The following is an 18,917-nucleotide window of genomic DNA, read 5'->3' as shown; positions in this document are numbered from 1 at the left end:
TTATCAATAGGGGAATATCTCATATTCTTAGAGATTTCACAAAGTTCCCTTTGTATTTTGAATATAAGACCATTATCTGATCAATTCCATATAAAATTGTTTTCATTTTCTTCTTTCTTCCTTCTCTTTGCCACATTTTTTTTTTACAAAACTTTTTTAATTTCATACACTGAAAATTATCTTTGTCACACCTAGCTTTAGTCTGTATCTCCTGGTTCTTCATAAATTGTTCACCTATCCATAAGTCTGAGAGGTAATATGTTCTGTGTTCTCCTAATTTTCTTCTAAACTCTCCCTGTGTATCATCGACATGTATGTATTTGGACCTTATCTTGGTGTACAGTCTAAGATATTGGTCTCTGCCTAGTTTCTGCCACACAAATCTCCAGTTTTCCCAGCAAATTTTTTTTTCAAACAAAATAATAAATTCTTCTCTCCAAATATAAGGTCTTTACTCTTGTCAAATACAAGCTTTTGATGTTGATTTGCTGCTGTCAGTTGTATGTCTTCTCTAGCCCACTGACCTGCCTTTCTATTTCTTAGCTGGTACCCTATAGTTTGGGTCATTACTGCCTTATCATACACTATAAGGTCTGGTATTGTTCAATCCCTTCCCTTATATTTTTGTTCATTATTTCCTTTCATATATTTGAATATTTCTCCATATGAATTTTATTGTTTTCCTCATTTACATTCAAAGTTATCATTACTACCTGGGAATTATAATCCATCTTATTTTTACTGTTTTCTGAAATGGTCGGACCGAGACAAGCACCGGCAAGAGTCAACTGAGAATTTGGGAGCGTCTTTATTAGCTGGCGGCTGTCCTCAGAGGAGGCAGCCCCGAACAAGGAGTGTGTGTGCCTTTTAAGCATCTTAGCACTTCCCAGTACAGCCTTGTGGTTCCAATAGCACACATTTTACACAGAACAGTTTTGACAGGGGTTCCTAGGTGCTGCTAGGCAAGGGGGCACAACAGAGAGGGGGGCCCAAGCAGCTGCCAGGCAAAGGGGTACAACAGAGAGTGGCTGCTAGGCAAAGGGGTGCAACAGAAAGTGGCTACTAGGCCCAACCCTACCTAGAAACTCAACAGACATTTCTCAACCTAGGGGCTGGGGGCGGGGAGGGGGGGAGGCAATAATGTCCACTTCATTTTCCACCTCAACTTACTTTATTGGGTTGCCTTATCTTGTCCTCTTAGTGGGGACAAATGCCTAATTGTAGCCAAACCTCTAATAGTCCCTACCTTATCTACTTACCCCCCATCTTAGTCTAGATATGCCTCTAAAGTCCCTCCCTCACCCTATCCCCCAGTTTTCTCCCCTCTCTACAGCTTCAGAAGTTTTCTCAACTTCTTGAGATGTATATATGGTTTCCTCTTCAATCCTGGTGAGTGTTAGGTTCCTATATGAGCAACCCTCCACCCTCACCTGCGTCCTCTGTATTACTTGTTCCTTTAATGTCCTATTTCATAAGATGGTTCCCCTTTCTAACTTATTCCTACGCACTTTGTTTGGTAGAATCACCTCATCATACACAACTCAGTCCCAAACTTTTTTTTTCAAACTTCCTAAGGATAACATTTTGAAGAATAGGCCTCCTCCCCTACTCCTTTTGTTTGTGTATATTCATGTCTTCTCTGCCCTCTGACCCTTTCTTTTCTGTCACTTTCTTTGAGTTTTCCCATGGCTGGGGATGGGATGGAGCATACCCTAGAATCCCTGAAGTGTAAGAACAATCTGGATTTACAGAATGAAATTTCTAGGCCATGCTGAGCTTGGCTGTGTGTGGTCTATGATCTGAAGTGTGTCCACAAGGGTGAGAGATCCCATATTCAATTTGTAGGGCTGGAGGGCCTTGGAAAAGAAGGGGTGGGAAAGAAGACAGATGGTCACATCACCACCAGGTAGTGACTTGGGTGACCAACTTGGTGTCTAGACTGTTGGTGATTTCCTCTCTTCTGCACATATGAACCAAGGGGGAGGGGGGAGGACAAGAGGATGGAGGTCCCCTACTTGGAAGACCTGCAGTTCCACAGCTTGCTTTCTCCTCTTCCTTACTTCCAGCCTCAGGGAAACCCCAAGGGCTTCAATGTCCCCTCCAAGCTAGTCCCCTTTTCCACTATGACCTGCCCTCCCAAGGCCAATGTAATTCCCTCCCCCACTGTGTCAGAATCCTGCTGATTTTTCTGATTTAGAAGAGGGACTCTCTGAGGAAGCCATCCTTTCCTTCTAAGTGAGCCCCATTCCAGACAAGCCCCAGCTGGAAAAGGACTATTCCTTTACTCTCTTCTCTCTTTTTTAATCAATTGTTTCATTTCCCTAGCCCCCAAATTCCCTGTCTCTATCCTGCCCTCTTGTCCCTCTAGCCACCAAGACCACTGTCCCTGGGTTATGCAAGGGGACCTGAAGCCAGATCTAAGTATGAACATCCCTTTCCTTCAAGGACATGGGACAGAGCTGGGATTGTGTTTAGAGGACAGGCTGCTGACATACACTCTGAAACATGCAGCTCCCAGCACTTGAGGATGTATAGGCAGGGAAACAGCATCAAATCCCTTGCCCCCAACCCAGCCAACACACATTTTAGGCTAATCTCAACAGAGAAGAAAAGCCTAGGCCTGCCAGCCACCATGTCTCTAGGCCTAAAGTCACTCAAGGAACGATCTTTCTAGCCATTCATTCCAAGCAGCTTGGCTTCTCTCCCCCTCCCTGTTACTTAGCCCAACATTCCCTGGTCTAGCCTGGGCTCAAGGAACAGTGCTGGCAGAGAGGAGAACAGAAAAGGAAGAAGGGGATTACATAACCTTGTCCTCCTTCACCAGTAATGAAAGAAGAGGAGGAAAGAGAAAGGAAAGGAGAAAGAAAAGGATTCCAGAAGGAATGAGCAAAAAGGAAGGACAGAAAGAAGGGAAGGAAAAAGAATTTCCCACCCACCAAATATATAGATACCTTCACAACCGCATATGTGTGCACACATGCACACACACACATACAAACACACACACACACACACACACACACACACACACACACACACACACCCCTACCTGGAAGGCAGAGGGTAAAAGGGAGCTGTCTTGCTACTGCTGTCCTCTGGATAGAGACTAAAGCAGAAGGGGAAGAAGTAGCCGTGAAGGCCAGGGATGGGCCTTGGTTGGTTAGGCTGTTCCCCAGCTTCCACAGTTCATCTGTGCAGGGATGTGTTCCAACATATGGAGCCAAGTAGTTACACACCTGCGGAACTTGCCAGGTCTGACTGGATCATGGTGAGGAGCGCTACAGGAGACCTAGGGACAAAAAGGAAAGAAGATTGGTGAATGTCTGGATGAGGGGCAGAAGGCCAACTCCCACTGCCAGGAGACAAACCTTTTTTACTCTGGGTGTCTGGGAAGGAAAGCTGGGCAGTCAGTCAGGGAGGCAGGTAGACCACCCAGGATGGGATGAGGGAAATAGGGAGAAAGGAGGGAGGGGAGGGAAGGAAAATAAATACTTATATGCCACAAAGGAATCTGGGATCTCTTCTTCAAAGAATGAAGAAGGAGATGGAGATGAACCTTGAAAAGCCCGGTATCTTCTGGATGTAGTCTTAGTGGACAGAAACATTACCCAGGCGTGTGCACGTTTGTGTGTGTGTGTGGGGGGGAAGAGGTTCCTTCAGCCTTAAGTCCCTCAATGATGGGATGAGGGAAAAGGAAAGGAGTAATTGAAAAATCTTGGGGGAGGGGGACAGGGAGAAAAAGAAGAAAAATTAAAGGAAGAAGAATTCAATGAAACCAAATTATCTGGCTGACTCTAACAATAGGAATGAGAGGATGGACCCTGGAGATAGCCAGCAAGGACAGTCATGAAGGAAGGAATGAACCCAGAACAGAGGTGAGTTGGTAATGGCAAGAGAGAGAGGAAAAACAGGCATCAAAGAGGACCTGAAGTCCCTTCATCCTTCCTGCCCACTTCCATTCAGGCATTCCCAAACACTTTTCTTTGGCATGCCAATCCTCAACACCTCAGTTGCCATGTCAGGGTCTAGCCTGCTCTATGGAAGAGGGCAAACAACCATCATGGATGCCCATTTTCAGGTCTAGTCATTTCCTAGAAGGTATCCTTTACACCTGATATATGCGTTGGTTTCCTGGGGACAGGGTCTTAGGGCCTCAGTTTACTCACCTCTGTAGTTCAGAAAGGGTCAAGGGGAGTGGCTGAACGAGGAACAGAGATGAGGAAGGCTAGCCTCTGGTGTACTTCCAGATGATCTCTCCCACAAAAATAGGAAACTTCAGTCTTTGACTATTGAAATGAAATCTCCAGGGCAGGCAGAGTGAAAGGAAGAGGGCCAAGAGAATGCTGATGGAGATAAAAGTGTCCAACCTAGAATCCAAGAGAAGGAAGCAGAGCTCTGAGCCAGTGTCAGTTACTTAAAGGGTCCTTGGTCCCCACTAAGCAAGTCAACCTCAGACGTTCCTCAGGATTTGAGATGTTCCCTGCCCTTCCAGGGGTCTATTGGTGGAAGTTTGGACACCTGATTTGACAGTCTGGAGATTGAGTACTTAAGCATTCTCAGGGCACTGTACAAAATATGGAATTCCATAGGTTGACATATGGCCCATAAGCTCAAAGAAGGAAAAAGGAGATGTCAGCAGTGTTGAGTAAAGCAAGAAAAATCTCCAAGACTAGATGGTCATAAGGTTGACGGGGTCCTCCTAAGAGAACCTAGATTCCCATAGGATCTAGACAAGAGATGGATTAACACATTGGTTCTTCTGATATGTATTGTGAGGTGATGGGCTCGATATGAATCGCTAAATGTTTGGATTAAAAGAATTACTAAGAATCAATGGCCTTACTAAGATAATCAAGAACTGACTCACACTGATTAAAAATGGAGAAGGGGTCTTCAACGAATCATCTCTCTGATGATACAGGGACAGCAACAATATTGGAAGACTACCTGGGAATGAGAAGCTATTCAAAGTAACAAGAATAGTCAGTTCGATTGGCAAAGACTTAGGAAGGAAAAAGGCAATCCACCTCTAGATTCAGAACTCATATAGGGAAGTACAAACCATATGTATGGTATGGCGCCCTCTTCCTCTCCCTCTCCACATATGCGCACATGTGTGGGTCCATGTAGATATACAGGCACACACCAACACACAGGTCTATGTCTATGTAAAATGCTGGTATTGAATTCGAGGTTGGGAGGGAGGAAGACTGGGGTGAACTCCAAATGGAAGGAAAATATCAAAAGTTTCTAAAAATTCCTAGAATCTGCAGGGCTTTTCTTCTTTGGAGGGACAATGTGCCTCCTCAGGAAAGGGGAGCAGAGCTGGAAGATATCTTACCAAATCATTATTGAAAGTGATTTGAAGGGTGTCGACCTGAACGTTTGCTTAAGAAAAAGGCAAGCAGGCTAAATGCGTACAGTTTATTTCCTTAAAGCTAGCAGTCACATGATCATGGAGCCAGAAAACTTCTGACTGCCTGACAGAAGAATGATCAAGCTTAAAAACATTTTACCGTGAGAAAGAACCTTTCTTAGTTGAATAAGTTGTAAATTTAGTAAGACAATTAACAAAGTAGTGTCAGTTGGAATTTAAGATTCCAGGATATCTGACTTTCTTCTATATAGTATGTGTCTCTGTGATACAAGATCAGGAAAAATTCCACCACTCTGGTTGCAGGAATCCTGTCAAACTGGTTTTTGAAATTGTTGACCCAGGGAAGGGCATTTTTAGAGCAAAGCAAAGCAGTCTGACTAATTAGTTCAGGCTTGGGCCCTTATTAAAGTCCAAAATTTAAATTAAATGACTATTAACTTCCTCCTTTTGGTCAGAGGCAAGCCAAAGGCTTCACCTGTAGACCAACAAAAGTATGGAAAAACCTGTAAATAATTAGTCCTGGGTATTCAAGGGTATTCTTCCAGCAGGTCTGGTCAGAACTGGAGAAAGCTGTCTATGTCTGATGTCATCTTCTTCAGACCCTTTCCAAATTGGAGCACAAGGTCCACTTGGGAGCAGGGGCAATGGAAGTGACAGACAGATCCAAGAATCTATACAGAAAACCCAACAGGGTCTCCCAGAAAACATATGATTTGATAACTGAGAGGAAACAGTTCAACGGAGTTAGCATGGCTAAAAGCACATAGAAGTAATTCAGTTTCCCAGCCATGCAGGGCTAGGTTCAAACAACTCAATAAAGTTTTTCTCACACTTCACAAAACTGCATTTTTACATTGTCAGGTACAGATTAAACTTAGATTAAACAATAAACTAGTTGTGAGGAGGCAGATTTCCATGTCACCAATATAAGCAAGAAAATTAAACAGGAATCAGACGAATAAACGCAATCGTTATTTCTAATGTTAACATTAAATTCCTTGCATCCCAGTAATCTATTCTTAATGTCCATTTAAACATCACTTTTTTTGAATCCCAGATATCTCATATAGTTGTCTGATGTCTAGATATCCATTCTTTGACAATAGGTTTTATTCTTGGAATAGTTCAAAAAGGAAGTTCTGCTTCTCTGGTTCAGATCTAGAAGTTGCCAGATAATTCTGACAACATAAATTAGCACAATCACTTAAAATTGGTTCTCCATTTTTGAAATTTCAGAGAATTTCAGCTTCTATTATTTGCTATTTCTGTCTTTATCTAAATCCTCAACTCAAAATAAGAATCTTTTTAAAATGTGAAGGTCCAACCATAAAATAACCCCATCTGCCTTTTAAAATTATTGGACAGATACTTTAATAAAGAAGCAATAATTTCACTTACTTTTATCACTACCTTAAGACAATTTTTGTGCAAAAATCTAGATTTAAGATCTTTTTCTCAATAACTTAATAATTTAGAAGCCAATCATATGCATCTGTGTATAGTTCTTAGAGGAATCAGTGTGATCCTGTTACTTTTCCTCAAAATTTGCTATCCTATATAGACATCTATCACCTTACACTTTTGTCTTATTACTTCGTCCTAATCATTTCCTCCTTTGGAGGATGTTATCTCTATTTTATATTTATTTGGCCATGAATAATAGGTTAAAGTTGCATGCTATTCATTTTTGCATCCCATTATAGTAACTCAGAGATGTTCCATTTATTATTTAATAGACTTAGTATTGTACTTACAGAGCTTCTTGATTATAGAGATTTTCTATAAAAGTAAAAGAGGGACAATGTCATATATGTTAACAGAAGGAAGGAATGTCTTAGTTCTGTTTGATTTCAGAAATGAGCCATTATCTGACAGTCAATCATGTAGTCACTAGGTGCTGAAAGTAATCAGGTGAAGAATTTCCTTTTTCAGAAAGGAAATAGCACATTTGGGAAACAGAATTAGGAAGATCCTGCCTAGGCCATGTCCAAGGTCGTCTTCAAAACCTTTCCAAGCATCTACCATTCTCAGCCTGCAGCACAGGCCAATTGGCTTTATGATAACTTAGACAACTATTCCTGCAATCAGAGCTTCAAACAATAGTAAATTGCAGTCCCAGTCTTAAATAGCAAATAAATATTGGCTTTTATCCTTCAGATAGGGCCATCTCAAATTTGACTGAGCTACTAATTAGCAAATCATGTTCCATAATTTTTCCTGTCTTAAAATACTTCCTTCATACTCTGTACACTTACTTAAACCATCTTAAACTGACACAAAGTATCCAGAACAGCCATCTAGGGACAAGAGGGCTTTGGATAACTAACATTTGTTCCCAAACCTTATTTACCTTTCATAGATTCAATCAGATCTTAATTTATCTTTCTAAATCTCTCAACCCTATTATTCAGATTATTCTACTTTCCTTTATACATTTTAACCATAACACAGGATAGTTCATACGTTATCATTTTTTACTAGTATAACTTTACTGGAATCCTATTCTAGCTTTATCAAAGCAAAGAGGTTAGTGGTTAACTTTAGAGTTCATGGAATTATGTCTTTGTTTCACAAGTTTGTTATTCTTCCCTAATTATACTCACTCTTGAAAAATAAGATACTTCAAGAATTGTCTTTTACACATAAGAAGTTCAAACGCAAATTTTAACTCATGCTTAGGCCACAGAATAACTACAAATTCAGATCAAAACAGCAAGATCTCTTCTGCTTTACAGCCTAATTTAACAACAATTTATTTTGAAATTTTAGTAGGCCTTGTAAAAAAAAAAATCACACAATATTTTTTTCCAAAATATTTCCTCTAAAAGTATTTCCCCTTCTTTAAAAACAATTTAAAATTTATTCTGATGTTCAAAATGATAGATATCTCTTCCTCCTTAAAACAAAAATAAACCTTTATAATTGGAATTCATGAAACTATGTTGGTGTAAGGCAACACAAAGTCACAAAATATTATACAAAACTAAATTCTTAGTCATTACAGAATTCCTAGATATCACAAGGTTCTTTAGTCGAAAAGGTGTTTGTAATAGAAAAATTTAGTTTTTCTAAATCAAGAATGACAGTCATTTAATTTAGCCTTATCACAATAACAATTTTTCCTTAAATATATCACTAGAAATTAAGTATATTCTTGCATTTCACACTGTGTATATATACATATATATGTATATAATATGTTCACACACACATATTCCACAAACCTTCAAATTAAACATACATAAATACATCTTTTAGATGAAACAGGCTTGAAAATCACACCCTTTCTAAGGAATCTCATTTGCTCAGTAGGAATTTTACAACACAGAAACTTTTGCACAGAGTTTTATAAGAACTTTAGGTCAATACATTTGTAAATCACCTTGCATAACATGTGGAAACTACAAATTTACACCACCATATATATTTTTTCATAATGGTCAAGAATTCAGATGAAAAAAATCTGCTATCCTAGTAAATATAAAATCATCTAATTTTCTCACTTCCTTTTAAAAGTCCAATTCATATGCAAAAAGATCCAAAGTAAAATTGCTTTAACAACCTTTCTACCTCACAATGGCCTCTCAGATTTCACAATCTAAGAGAAATTCAGAAATACAATTTTATCAATACAATTTTAACACAACAATAACTTCAGATGGTATTATTTGCATTTCCAGAAATTATTGATCTTATTACCTTTAGTAATTAAAAACCACTTCAAAATTTATTACATTAGAGAGACAATAATATTGCATTAACATATACCAGTCATTACGTTAAGCATTTTACAATCATTTTATCATTTTGATCCCATAACAGCAACCATTATCATTTTACTTTTACAAATCAGGAAACTGGTCAGATAGAGATAAAATAAATTTTTGTAACTGGAATGGAGAAGTGTGAAGTTTACCAGAAGGAGAAAGGCTGGTAGCCCAGTGGTGATGATTCTTGTAGGCAGAGCTGAGGGAATGCTCGCCTCGGGCCTGATCCATCCACCCATATGTTCCCCCACGCCTGCAAAATTTATTAAGCCTGAGGCAGTTTGCAGCTGCAGGGACAGGGTGGGCAGAATGTATAGGACCTACGTGACATTTCCAAGCTTTATCTAGAAGGGTTGGCTACAAGGTACCCAAGGGCACAAGACTGTTAGAATCACTGCCAGTCTGCGAAATGCTGCCGCTACACTTCTATATTCTCTTTTCTATAATTAGATCTAGGATGAGAAGGATTAATAGGAACCCTTGTAGCTGTTAAAAATCCCCATTCCTAGATACTCTCTTAACTTGGAGGGAATGGGGAATGTCAAGTGATCAGGATTGGGAGGGAGTGTTTAAGGAAAGTGATCTCCTGGAGTTACCCATATTCTTCTCCAGTAATTCCAAATGATCAATTTCCAAACTTTTTAACGATTACTCTCAAAAATTACAAAATCTGCTAAGATGATTTTAACTGTATCTCACTTTTCATTGTAATTCCAGGTTGGTCAGACTGGAACAACAAGGAAAAGTCTTAAAGTTTTGTTTGTTTGTTTCCCTAGCTGCAACCCTTAACAGTCTAGCTGCTTGCATTTTAAATCTTACAAGATAACAGACTCAATCACAGCACACATGATACAGACAGAGACACACACAGACAAGTTGACAATTAACGACAGAACAAATACAAACAGAGCTCACAATAAACAATGGAGAGAGAGGGAATCAGACACTTGTTAGAAATCCCCATCATGAATTAGCTGTTATTACTCTGAGGAAAGGGGGCTGCAAGGATTCAAGACCTAACAGAATAAAGGTGCTCGGAGGACCCCTACAGTAGTTGGAGGGGTGGGAAGCCATGGTGCTCCGAAGTTTCTGACTATCTTAAAGAAATGGGAATAAGTTCACTTCTCTAATCTGTAGGTGGATTGTAACTGTCCTCTTCAAGATCAGAGCCCTTAAGGCATAGTGGGGAAGGGGAAGAAGGAGGAGGTGGTAAGGGAGGCTGAACAAAGTTGTCCTCCTTAGGGCTAAGGCAGGTAAGGGAAGGTGAGGAGAGAGGAGATAACAGCTAGGTGCAGTCATCCTCCCCAGATCAAAGCCTTTAAGGGAAGGGAGAGGGAGGAAGGAAGGAAGGAGGTGAGGAATAGGACTGAGGGACTGAAAGGGAAGTACAGGCTGGGGCCCTTGAGGTAGAGGGAGTTAGCTTGGCTGGTGCTGAAGCAGCTTTGGAAGCCTTAAGGGAAGAGGATTCTGTCTTTTGTTCTCCCTCAGCCATAAGAGGAAGCAATCCCACTGCTGGCTAGATGTTTTGTTGGCCTTTAAACTTAATTTGGTTTTGAGATAAAGTAACTTTGACTGGTCCAAAAGAGCCCTATGGTGGCCAAGGTAATTTAGGACTATCTTTAGTTAACTGACACTAGTGCTTAGCAATAACTTGTGTTAATTTTTCCTGAGATCAATCAGTCCAGGGGGTCCATAAAGAACATTTGACCGTAGACTTGATCCCTGCCCCCTGAGCTAGCTTAAAGGGAATTTGCTACTCTCAACTAAACTAGTGTGAGTCCTTTGGAATCTGGGAATAGGAGAACTTACTCAACCCCATCAAGGTTTAAGAATCCTGAGGCCCCTAAGACTTTGACTTTGGTGAGGTGGAGAGCTGTGTTCCCTCCTAGTCCATCATTTCCAATCCACATGTCACAACACCATAATTGTTGATCTGAAAGTTTCGTTAAGAAAAAGGCAAACAGGCTCAATGCGTACAGTTGATTCCCTTAAAACTAGCAGTCACATGATCATGGAGCCAGAAAACTTCTGACTGCCTGATGGAAGAATGACCAGGCTCAAATATACTTTACCATGAGAAAGGAACCTTCTTAGGTGAATAAGTTGTAAATTTACTGAGACAAGACAATTAACAAAGTAGTGTCAGTTAAAATTTATGATTACAGGATATCTGACTTTCCTCTGTATAGCATGTATTTCTGTGATACAAGATAAGGAAAAATCCCACCACTCTGGTTGCAGGCAGCCTGTCATTAACAGGTCTTTGAAATTGCTGACACAGGAAAGAGCATTTTCAGAGCAAAACAAAGCAGTCTGACTGATTAGTTCAGGCTTGAGTCCTCGTTAAAGTCCAAAATTTATACTAAATGATTATCGGGGGGGGGGGGAGTGGAGTTTATTGAGGATTTTTCTAAAGAAGAGGGTAGGAAAAAAGCTGTGTGCCCACACTTTGGAGTCTCTCCCTAGCAGGACCATGGGATGCTTCAACTGCCCCTCACAAACCCCTAACCTTTCCAGGTTTCAGTTCAAGCAGACACGCACCACGCCCACTCTTCTCCCTCCATCCCACTCATGCTGCTGAGCTGGAGGACAGAGAAGGGGTAGGGGAAGTGAGGCTGAGTTCTCAGCGTCCCTCCCAGCCTGGACAAGGGTGTGGATTGCTAGGAAGGGATGGCAGGGGTGTGTGTGGGTTGTGCTTGCCTGGAGGCTCTTATCTACTCCAAGGCACCTGCAAACCTGCTTTTCCATTGGGTTCTTCCTTTTTCTGTAACAGCTCCCGATGCAATGGTTCCAATTTGGGTGGCAGTGCCCCAAAGTCAAGGGGTGAATTTTTAGAGGACAGCAGGCAGCCGAGGCCCTCTTCCTATCTCGCCACAGTCCCACAGCCAGGAAGCAGTTAAGGTGCACTAAGAGGGTCTGACCTCAGCTGACCTGGCTTTATTGCTGAGGGTGCCAATACTGGTTTAGGTGCTATGGATGTGGCTCCTAAGGGATGAAGGGAGTGGCTCCAGGGCTGTTGTTCCTTGGAGTTTGGCGTGGGCTGAGGGCTGTCAGGGCTTGCTCTTCCACTGGTCTCGGCCTCTCGGAATCCCCTGACACCTGATCTGGGTTAGAGACTCGTAGGAGGAGGGGGAGGGGCGGGGAAGCTGGAAGCTTCCATAGAAGTGGAGAGCAGAACTCTACGTGACTCTGGAAAATCGAAGGGGGGTGGAGGGGACGGAATTTGCTTGTCAGCTGCTGCGGGCATCAACCACCTCCAAAACAAGGGATCCCTTCAGGACTCCAGACGTGGTGGCCAGGTCGGGAGAAGAAAAATCAGAGTCCCAGGAGCGCCATCCTTGCCCCAGCCCTTGCACGCAGTCTCAGGCACCTTCCCTCACACCCTCTCACTACACCTTCTTTTTTATTTTTCCTTCTTAGGAGATCAGCTCACCTTCCTCCCAGGGAGAGAGCAGAGAGCAGCTGAGAGTCCTGGAACCCTTCCAGCTGCAGGGAACTGGGCTCAGTTAAAGAGGAGACACGGAGACGGGGTCAACCAGAAGGACCTGGAGGAAAAGACAGGACCCAGAAGGACAAAATTAGTCAGAACCACACCACATCCGAGGAATAGCGTCATCCCCTCCCTTCCCCCTTACCTTTGGATTTGCTCCCGAACTGACCATTCTCCATGAGGTGGTTATGTAATCAGCGGGTGGAGGGGGAATCGAGTTTCCTCTGCGCCTTTGGAGACAAAGACTTCACTTGGTGTGGTCAAATGCTTGGCTTCCACACTTTCGAATCCATCCTTCAAGCACCCAGCTGTGGCCCTTCCCGCCTGAGGAATGTTGAGTTTCCTGGACTTCTTTTCGTGTCTTCCAGTGTATGGAACGGTGATAAAACGTAGGCTTGAAAGGAGAGCGCCATTGCGCTGGTGGAGAGCGGATCCCTGAGGCAGCCGGGTTGCCGGAGTCCAAGGCAGAAGCAGGCTGAGGAGTTGGCTTCAGAATCAGAGGGAGTGCGATGTGCCCTGCAGCCTCATACCCCACCCGCCTCCTGCCCAAGTGCCACGGACCAGGGGTGGGGACGTGAGCAGAGAGCTGGGCAAAGATCACAAAAGAAGTGGTCCAGGGCTACCTTTCCCTGAAAAGGAGCGAGACCCTTGGGGAAAATAGCTTCGCCGAACAATATCTCAGACGGACTGTTACTGGGTTGGAATCCTGCTGCAAATGATGAGCTGGTTTATGTAGAGAAATGTGGAAAGACTTGGACAGGTGAAGTAAGCTGCTGTCCTTGAGAGAAGCAGAAAACAAGTAGCAATAAGGAGAGTAGTCTTACAGAGAGGTGTTTTCTGTGTATCTGTGTTTACGTGTGTAGCTTAGAGATATCTACATAGGCTGATGGGTGCCTGTGGATGTCTGTGTCCGTGCTCAATATGAGGTCTGCTCTCAGTGCAGGACTGCGGACAAATAAAGTAGAAAGCACAGAGCAAAGGGAAAAAGAAAAGCTCCGAGTTAGCAAAGAAAAGTCAGACAGCTTTGAACACAATGTGAACTCTTTAAGATAGAAGTTTTCCTGAAATGGAAATGTATTGATGGAAGTTGAGTACCGCTCATGTTCTGCGTACATGTCCGCTTTTCTTCTCTTATTTTATATCGAAGTTTAAATAACTTCAAAAACTTAAAAAGGAAAAAGAGCCACAGACACAATTCAGTCCTCTGACAGCTCCTCAGGGGACTTTGGGTAATCTCTGTTGAGTCTCCTCCCCTTTATGAAAAAGAAAAAGTGACTTCTTTCTAGTTTTGTTTTAGGATGTAAACCCTCCCCTCCCCCACCTATGCAGAAGGCAGAAAAGAAAGAAAATACCCACTATAAACGGGAAGCAGAGATTAAAAAAAAGTCCAATTGTAGGCTTGTTATCAGCGAGACACGGAGACAGACAGAATGACAGAGAATGAGAGAGAAACAGACAGAGAGATATTGAAAGAAGGGCACCTGGGGCTCGTGGGAGCTCTACTCATAGGAGGCACTCCAGGCTGGGGCAGCATCAATGGCAGCCAGGGGACAGCGCACTTGGGAGAAAGTGTGAAGGTCCCTTGAGGACAGGCGGTGGTCCTAAGCAAAACAGACTTTAAAGGAAAGGAGGGTGATGGGGTGCTCACAGATGAAGAGACATAGAGAGGGGAAATAGGGGGAGAGATTTTGAAAGAAGGGGTTCTGGACTGAGGCCCAGGTGTCTGCTTGCTCTAGTCATTGGTGCTGATGCTCTAGGCCAGGACAGAATTCTGGAAGAGGGAGGGTGAGAGCAGTGAGCAGTGCTGGGCAGAAGTGAAGGCACCTGGGCTGTCTAAAGAAAGGCATTGAATTACATGTGGTTACAAAAGAATTCTTGTCATACGCTCTCTCTCCCCTCCTTCGACCCCCAAATAAAATACTCGAGAAATGAGTCAAAGGGTGGTGCAGGGATGTGGGCTTTACACCAGCTAGAGAAATGAGTGTGCAGGGGGAAACTGGTGGACATCGGATTAGGGTGAACTGGAGTCATCTGAAGTCTGCAGGGGATATCACCTGTGGCTAGGAACAGGAAGATCTCGGCTTCTGGAAGGAGAGGTAAAATGTTGGACTTAGTGTCTGACAGATGCCCCAAAAGTAACTGCCACCACCTCCACCTTGTGGGGCTCCCAATGGGTTGCCCTTGCTCAGCAGGCTTGTTGGGCAGTCATTGACTGCCCTCTATCGCTTGTCTATGCGTGTGGCTCCAGGTCTTCTCATTCAGCTCCTTGAGATTTGGCCATCCTTTCAGTGACATCTCCCCTACAAAAGATTAGAATGCAGCCTCCTCAGCTCTTCTCTCCCCCAGTTGCTAACACAGTCCCCTCTCAGAATCTCTCATGTTCTCTCCACCACCACCCCCAGTCCTCTAAGCATTAGATCTGCAAGACTCGGACTTGGTCAGGCCCCATGTGGAAGATTATGTTCGTTCTGGGGCACCACAGTTTGGAAAAAGTGCGAACAATGTGTCTAGAAGAATGTGTCCAGAAGACAAGGGCCTGAATATTGAGGGGACCAGAGACCTTTGCTATGGAGGACTGGGTGAAGGAATTGGGGATATTTAGGAGAAGAGAAGAAGCTGAGGGGAGAAGATGGTTGTCTCCAAGTATCTGAAAGTTTGGAAACAGTCTCAGAGGAGTCCAGGTGGACAGAAGCAGGACCTGAGGGAACATTGCCGAGAGGCTGATTTCACCTGAGGATTAGGTCTGTCTAGATGTGCACAGGCCCTCCCCTGGCAGTCATGGCTTCCCCCTCCTTGGAGGCCCTCAGGCAAACACTAGATAATGATGTGGTTAAGATACAGAAAGGATTGTTGTTCAGGAGGGAGTTGGAGTGGATACCTAAGGTACCTGGGAGCTCTTATTCTCTGATTCTGGGTTATCATCTGCAACCATCAGTAGCCATGCCTGCAAATGAAAAGGCCATTTTCTCTCCACAGTCATTCAAATGGGGGGAGGGGGAGAGAGAGAGAGAGAGAGAGAGAGAGAGAGAGAGAGAGAGAGAGAGAGAGAGAGAGAGAGAGAGAGAGAGAGAAAGAAGAGAAGAGAAGAGAAGAGAAGAGGGTAGGAGAGAGGTAGGAGGGATAGAGAGAAAAGGTGTGGAAAGTGACAGAGACAAAGACAGAAGGAGGGAGAGAGGGAGAGACAGAGAGCACCAAAGCCTCTGAAGTGCAATGAAACAGTTGGAAAACAACTGCCTAAGGAAGGAAGATTGACTGAGATTTTTATTGATTTGGTTCTGAAGAAAATTACGACAGGGATAGAGTTAAAAAGCAAACGTAAAAGAGCCATTTTAGACCACAGAAGTCGCTCTGCCAACTTCCAGCAGCTGAAGATTAGCGGGAAAGGCTGCTCTCTGGCGCCATCTACAAGGTTTAGGGGAGTGAAGGACCAGGTTAAAGTCTTAAAAATCCTAGGCTGTCCAGAAAAGAAAATGACCAGTGCTGAGGGTCTGGGTGGATAGCCCACTGGTGCCCTTTGGCTGAGGCTGTGAACTGAACCAATCATTTTGGAAAGCACTTTGGGACTGTGCCTCCTAAGTGATTTTATTATCCGTGATACCCTTGTACCCAGCAGGACCATTTCAAGGTTTAGACCCCAAAGAGTGCAAAGAAAGAGGAAAAGGTTTAACACACGCACACACACACACACACACACACACACATATGGTTCATACCTGTGTATTTTAACTAACACCTTTTTAATGGCAAAGAACTAGAAGCTAAGGCAGTGTGCACCCGTTTCAGACTGGCTAAACACGTTTTGGTTTGAATGTTGAAGAAGATGGTTTCAGAGAAACCAGGAAAGCCTTGAATGAATCGGTGCAGGCTGAAATAAACAGAACCAAGAGAACAATTTGTACATGAACAATGTTACAAAAGTAAGCAATTTTGAAAGCCTTACAAACTGTGATAAACACAATGACCACCCCTGATTCCAGAGGACCATCAATGCAGGATGCTACACACATCAGAAGATGGACTAAAGAATGAGACACATCTTCAGACATCTCCAAAATGGAAAATGTGTTTGCTTTCCTTGTGTCTATTTATAACAAGGGCTTTGGTTTTCTTCTTATTTGAGGGGGGATGAGTGAGGGGAGGTGGAAAGGAAAAAGCAAATTCTTGATCATTGAAATGTTTTATTTTAGAATTTTAATTAAAAAGATAATTGAAATATAATTTATTTTCTAAAAGACAAAGTATCATTAATTAAGAAAGGGAGTACGAGGACTGGTACATCATGGTCTTGCGAGGTGCAAGAATCCCAGAATATAAAGAGAGGCTCTGGGAAGCTTTATGTGGCTGACTAGGATATATTGGCAGAACTTTCTGAGAAAAGGAAGTACATAGAGGTCAAGAGCACTGAAGACATTCTCCATCCTGAGGGACAGAAACACATATCTTCCTAAGTTCAGATAGAAAGGATGGTTGCCTTGCCTGGGCACCTCTACCCCTGTCTCTCCAGTGAGCATTTCACTTACTCCTCTGCATGTGAGGGCCAAATGCTTCCTGGTGGCATTTTGCTTGACCTGGGAAGTTCTCCAATCTTTCCCAGGGGAAAGAATTGGGGAGACATTATCCCATAGAAACAATGCAGACTTGTGAACACTTTATTTGGAGGTGGGAGGAAGAGAGAAAATTAGGATTAACTGTTTGATTGGGTTAGAGTCACACAGCTAGTAAGCATCAAGAGTCTGAGGCTGGATTTGAACACAGGTCCTCCTGACTGCAGGGCTAGGGCTCTATCCACTTTGGCACTTAGCTGCCCCAAACACCTCGCTTTTAAGAGAGCTTGAAGGATCCACAGAAATTCTCAGATGCTTTACTCCTTGATCTGTCCCCCTAATCTGTCACTTTTGTCTGCTTTGTGTTTCTTTGGATCTTTAGTTATTTCACCATGACATTGTTCTGCTTTCTTCTTTCCTCTTGTCAGGCTGCCCTCTGCCAAAATCTCTCTACTTGGATTAATCACACCTGTGTTTCTACTTTCAACTCATTTTCCTACATTAGTTCTACATGACTTATGTCCTCATTTCCAGAGATTTCTCAGCTGTTTGTAGGACTCAATGCCTCCGTTACTCAAACATTCCATCCGAGAACCAGTGGTAGAAGTCATCTGAGTTTAGTTCAACCTGACTTGCCCCAGCCTTTAGTTATTCTTTTCCTTTTTTACTGAATTCTGTTTCTCTCATAAATTCCTTCAGTGATTTTTAGCATGTCTTAGGAAATACCGAGGTTTCTTGGTTGTTGCCATGGCTTTGCAGTTCATTTTTCTCCTTGTTCTGAGAGCCTCAGCTCTTCCTCCTCCTCCTCCTCCTCTTGCTCTTCCTCCTCCTTCTCCTACCTGAACTTCTGCCAGCTTCTGCTTCCCTAGTAGCTGCTCCCCCAGACTTGGGCCAGCAAGCTTTGCATCCCAGCTCCTTTCATTCAAAAGAATAATGGTTGCCCATTATGATAGACCTCTTCTTGTGGTTCACATTTTCTCTCTTAAGAATTTCTGAAATTTTTGCTTCTTTTGTCATTTTTATTGCTGTTTCGATGACCATTTTGTGGCATTTGATGAACTCACTTGTGACTTGTCATGGTGCCATTTTCCCTGTATCCTCAATGATTAATCTCCTTCAATTAGAGGAAAATTCCCAAAGAATCAAAAAGTTCTGAGTATTTTACTACCACCATGCCAAATAAATAAAGGCAATCAATGAAACAGGGAGAAGTAATTATCAGCCACCCATCAGCCAGTTAGGCCGTCTTTGCAAAACCATTATAAGAGTAGTCTCTGTGCAACCAGAGGACAGAGTCTACTAAAAAGGGAGAATGAGCAGAATGTTGCCACATAGAACCAAAACACGATGCTGCGGTCAGGTAGCCGACTGAAAAGTAGAGCATGTAAGGTCCATAATATCTACTCCAAAGAATTGTTTTAAAGCATTTGACTCAGTAGAGCTCAATGTGCCCTTGAAGGTCCTCATCGAACAAGTTATCTCCCCCTATATGTTAAAAAGAGGGAAATCTTTTTGATAGACACAATGGAGGTATTTTCCAGGAAGGGCAGAGCACTACCATGAAATGAAATCTAAAACAGAATCATATGTTCACCCATAGTCATATGAAGCAAACATAGATGAGGTTTTATGCCACTTATACTAGTCCTTTATGGGGAAGGAATCTGACTCATGGTAAATAAGAAAGCCAGGATCAGAACCCAGAACATTGGGTTTGAAATGTTATTTATGTTCCACTG

At 42.8% G+C, this 18,917-nt stretch overlaps 1 long non-coding RNA gene across 1 annotated transcript; it reads right to left on the bottom strand.

Moving 5' to 3' along the window:
• Positions 1-5,410: 5,410 nt before the first annotated feature.
• On the bottom strand, positions 5,411-13,467 carry LOC140508133 (uncharacterized). Its single transcript, XR_011968316.1, has 2 exons — positions 12,780-13,467; positions 5,411-12,689 (listed from the first exon to the last, which is right to left on the bottom strand). It is a non-coding gene; the product is annotated as an uncharacterized lncRNA (long non-coding RNA).
• Between the last annotated feature and the right edge of the window lie 5,450 nt (positions 13,468-18,917).

The sequence above is a fragment of the Notamacropus eugenii genome, chromosome 5, assembly GCF_028372415.1.
Source record: "Notamacropus eugenii isolate mMacEug1 chromosome 5, mMacEug1.pri_v2, whole genome shotgun sequence".
Classification (NCBI taxonomy): Eukaryota; Metazoa; Chordata; class Mammalia; order Diprotodontia; family Macropodidae; genus Notamacropus; species Notamacropus eugenii.
This window is presented reverse-complemented; position numbering and strand designations above follow the sequence as displayed.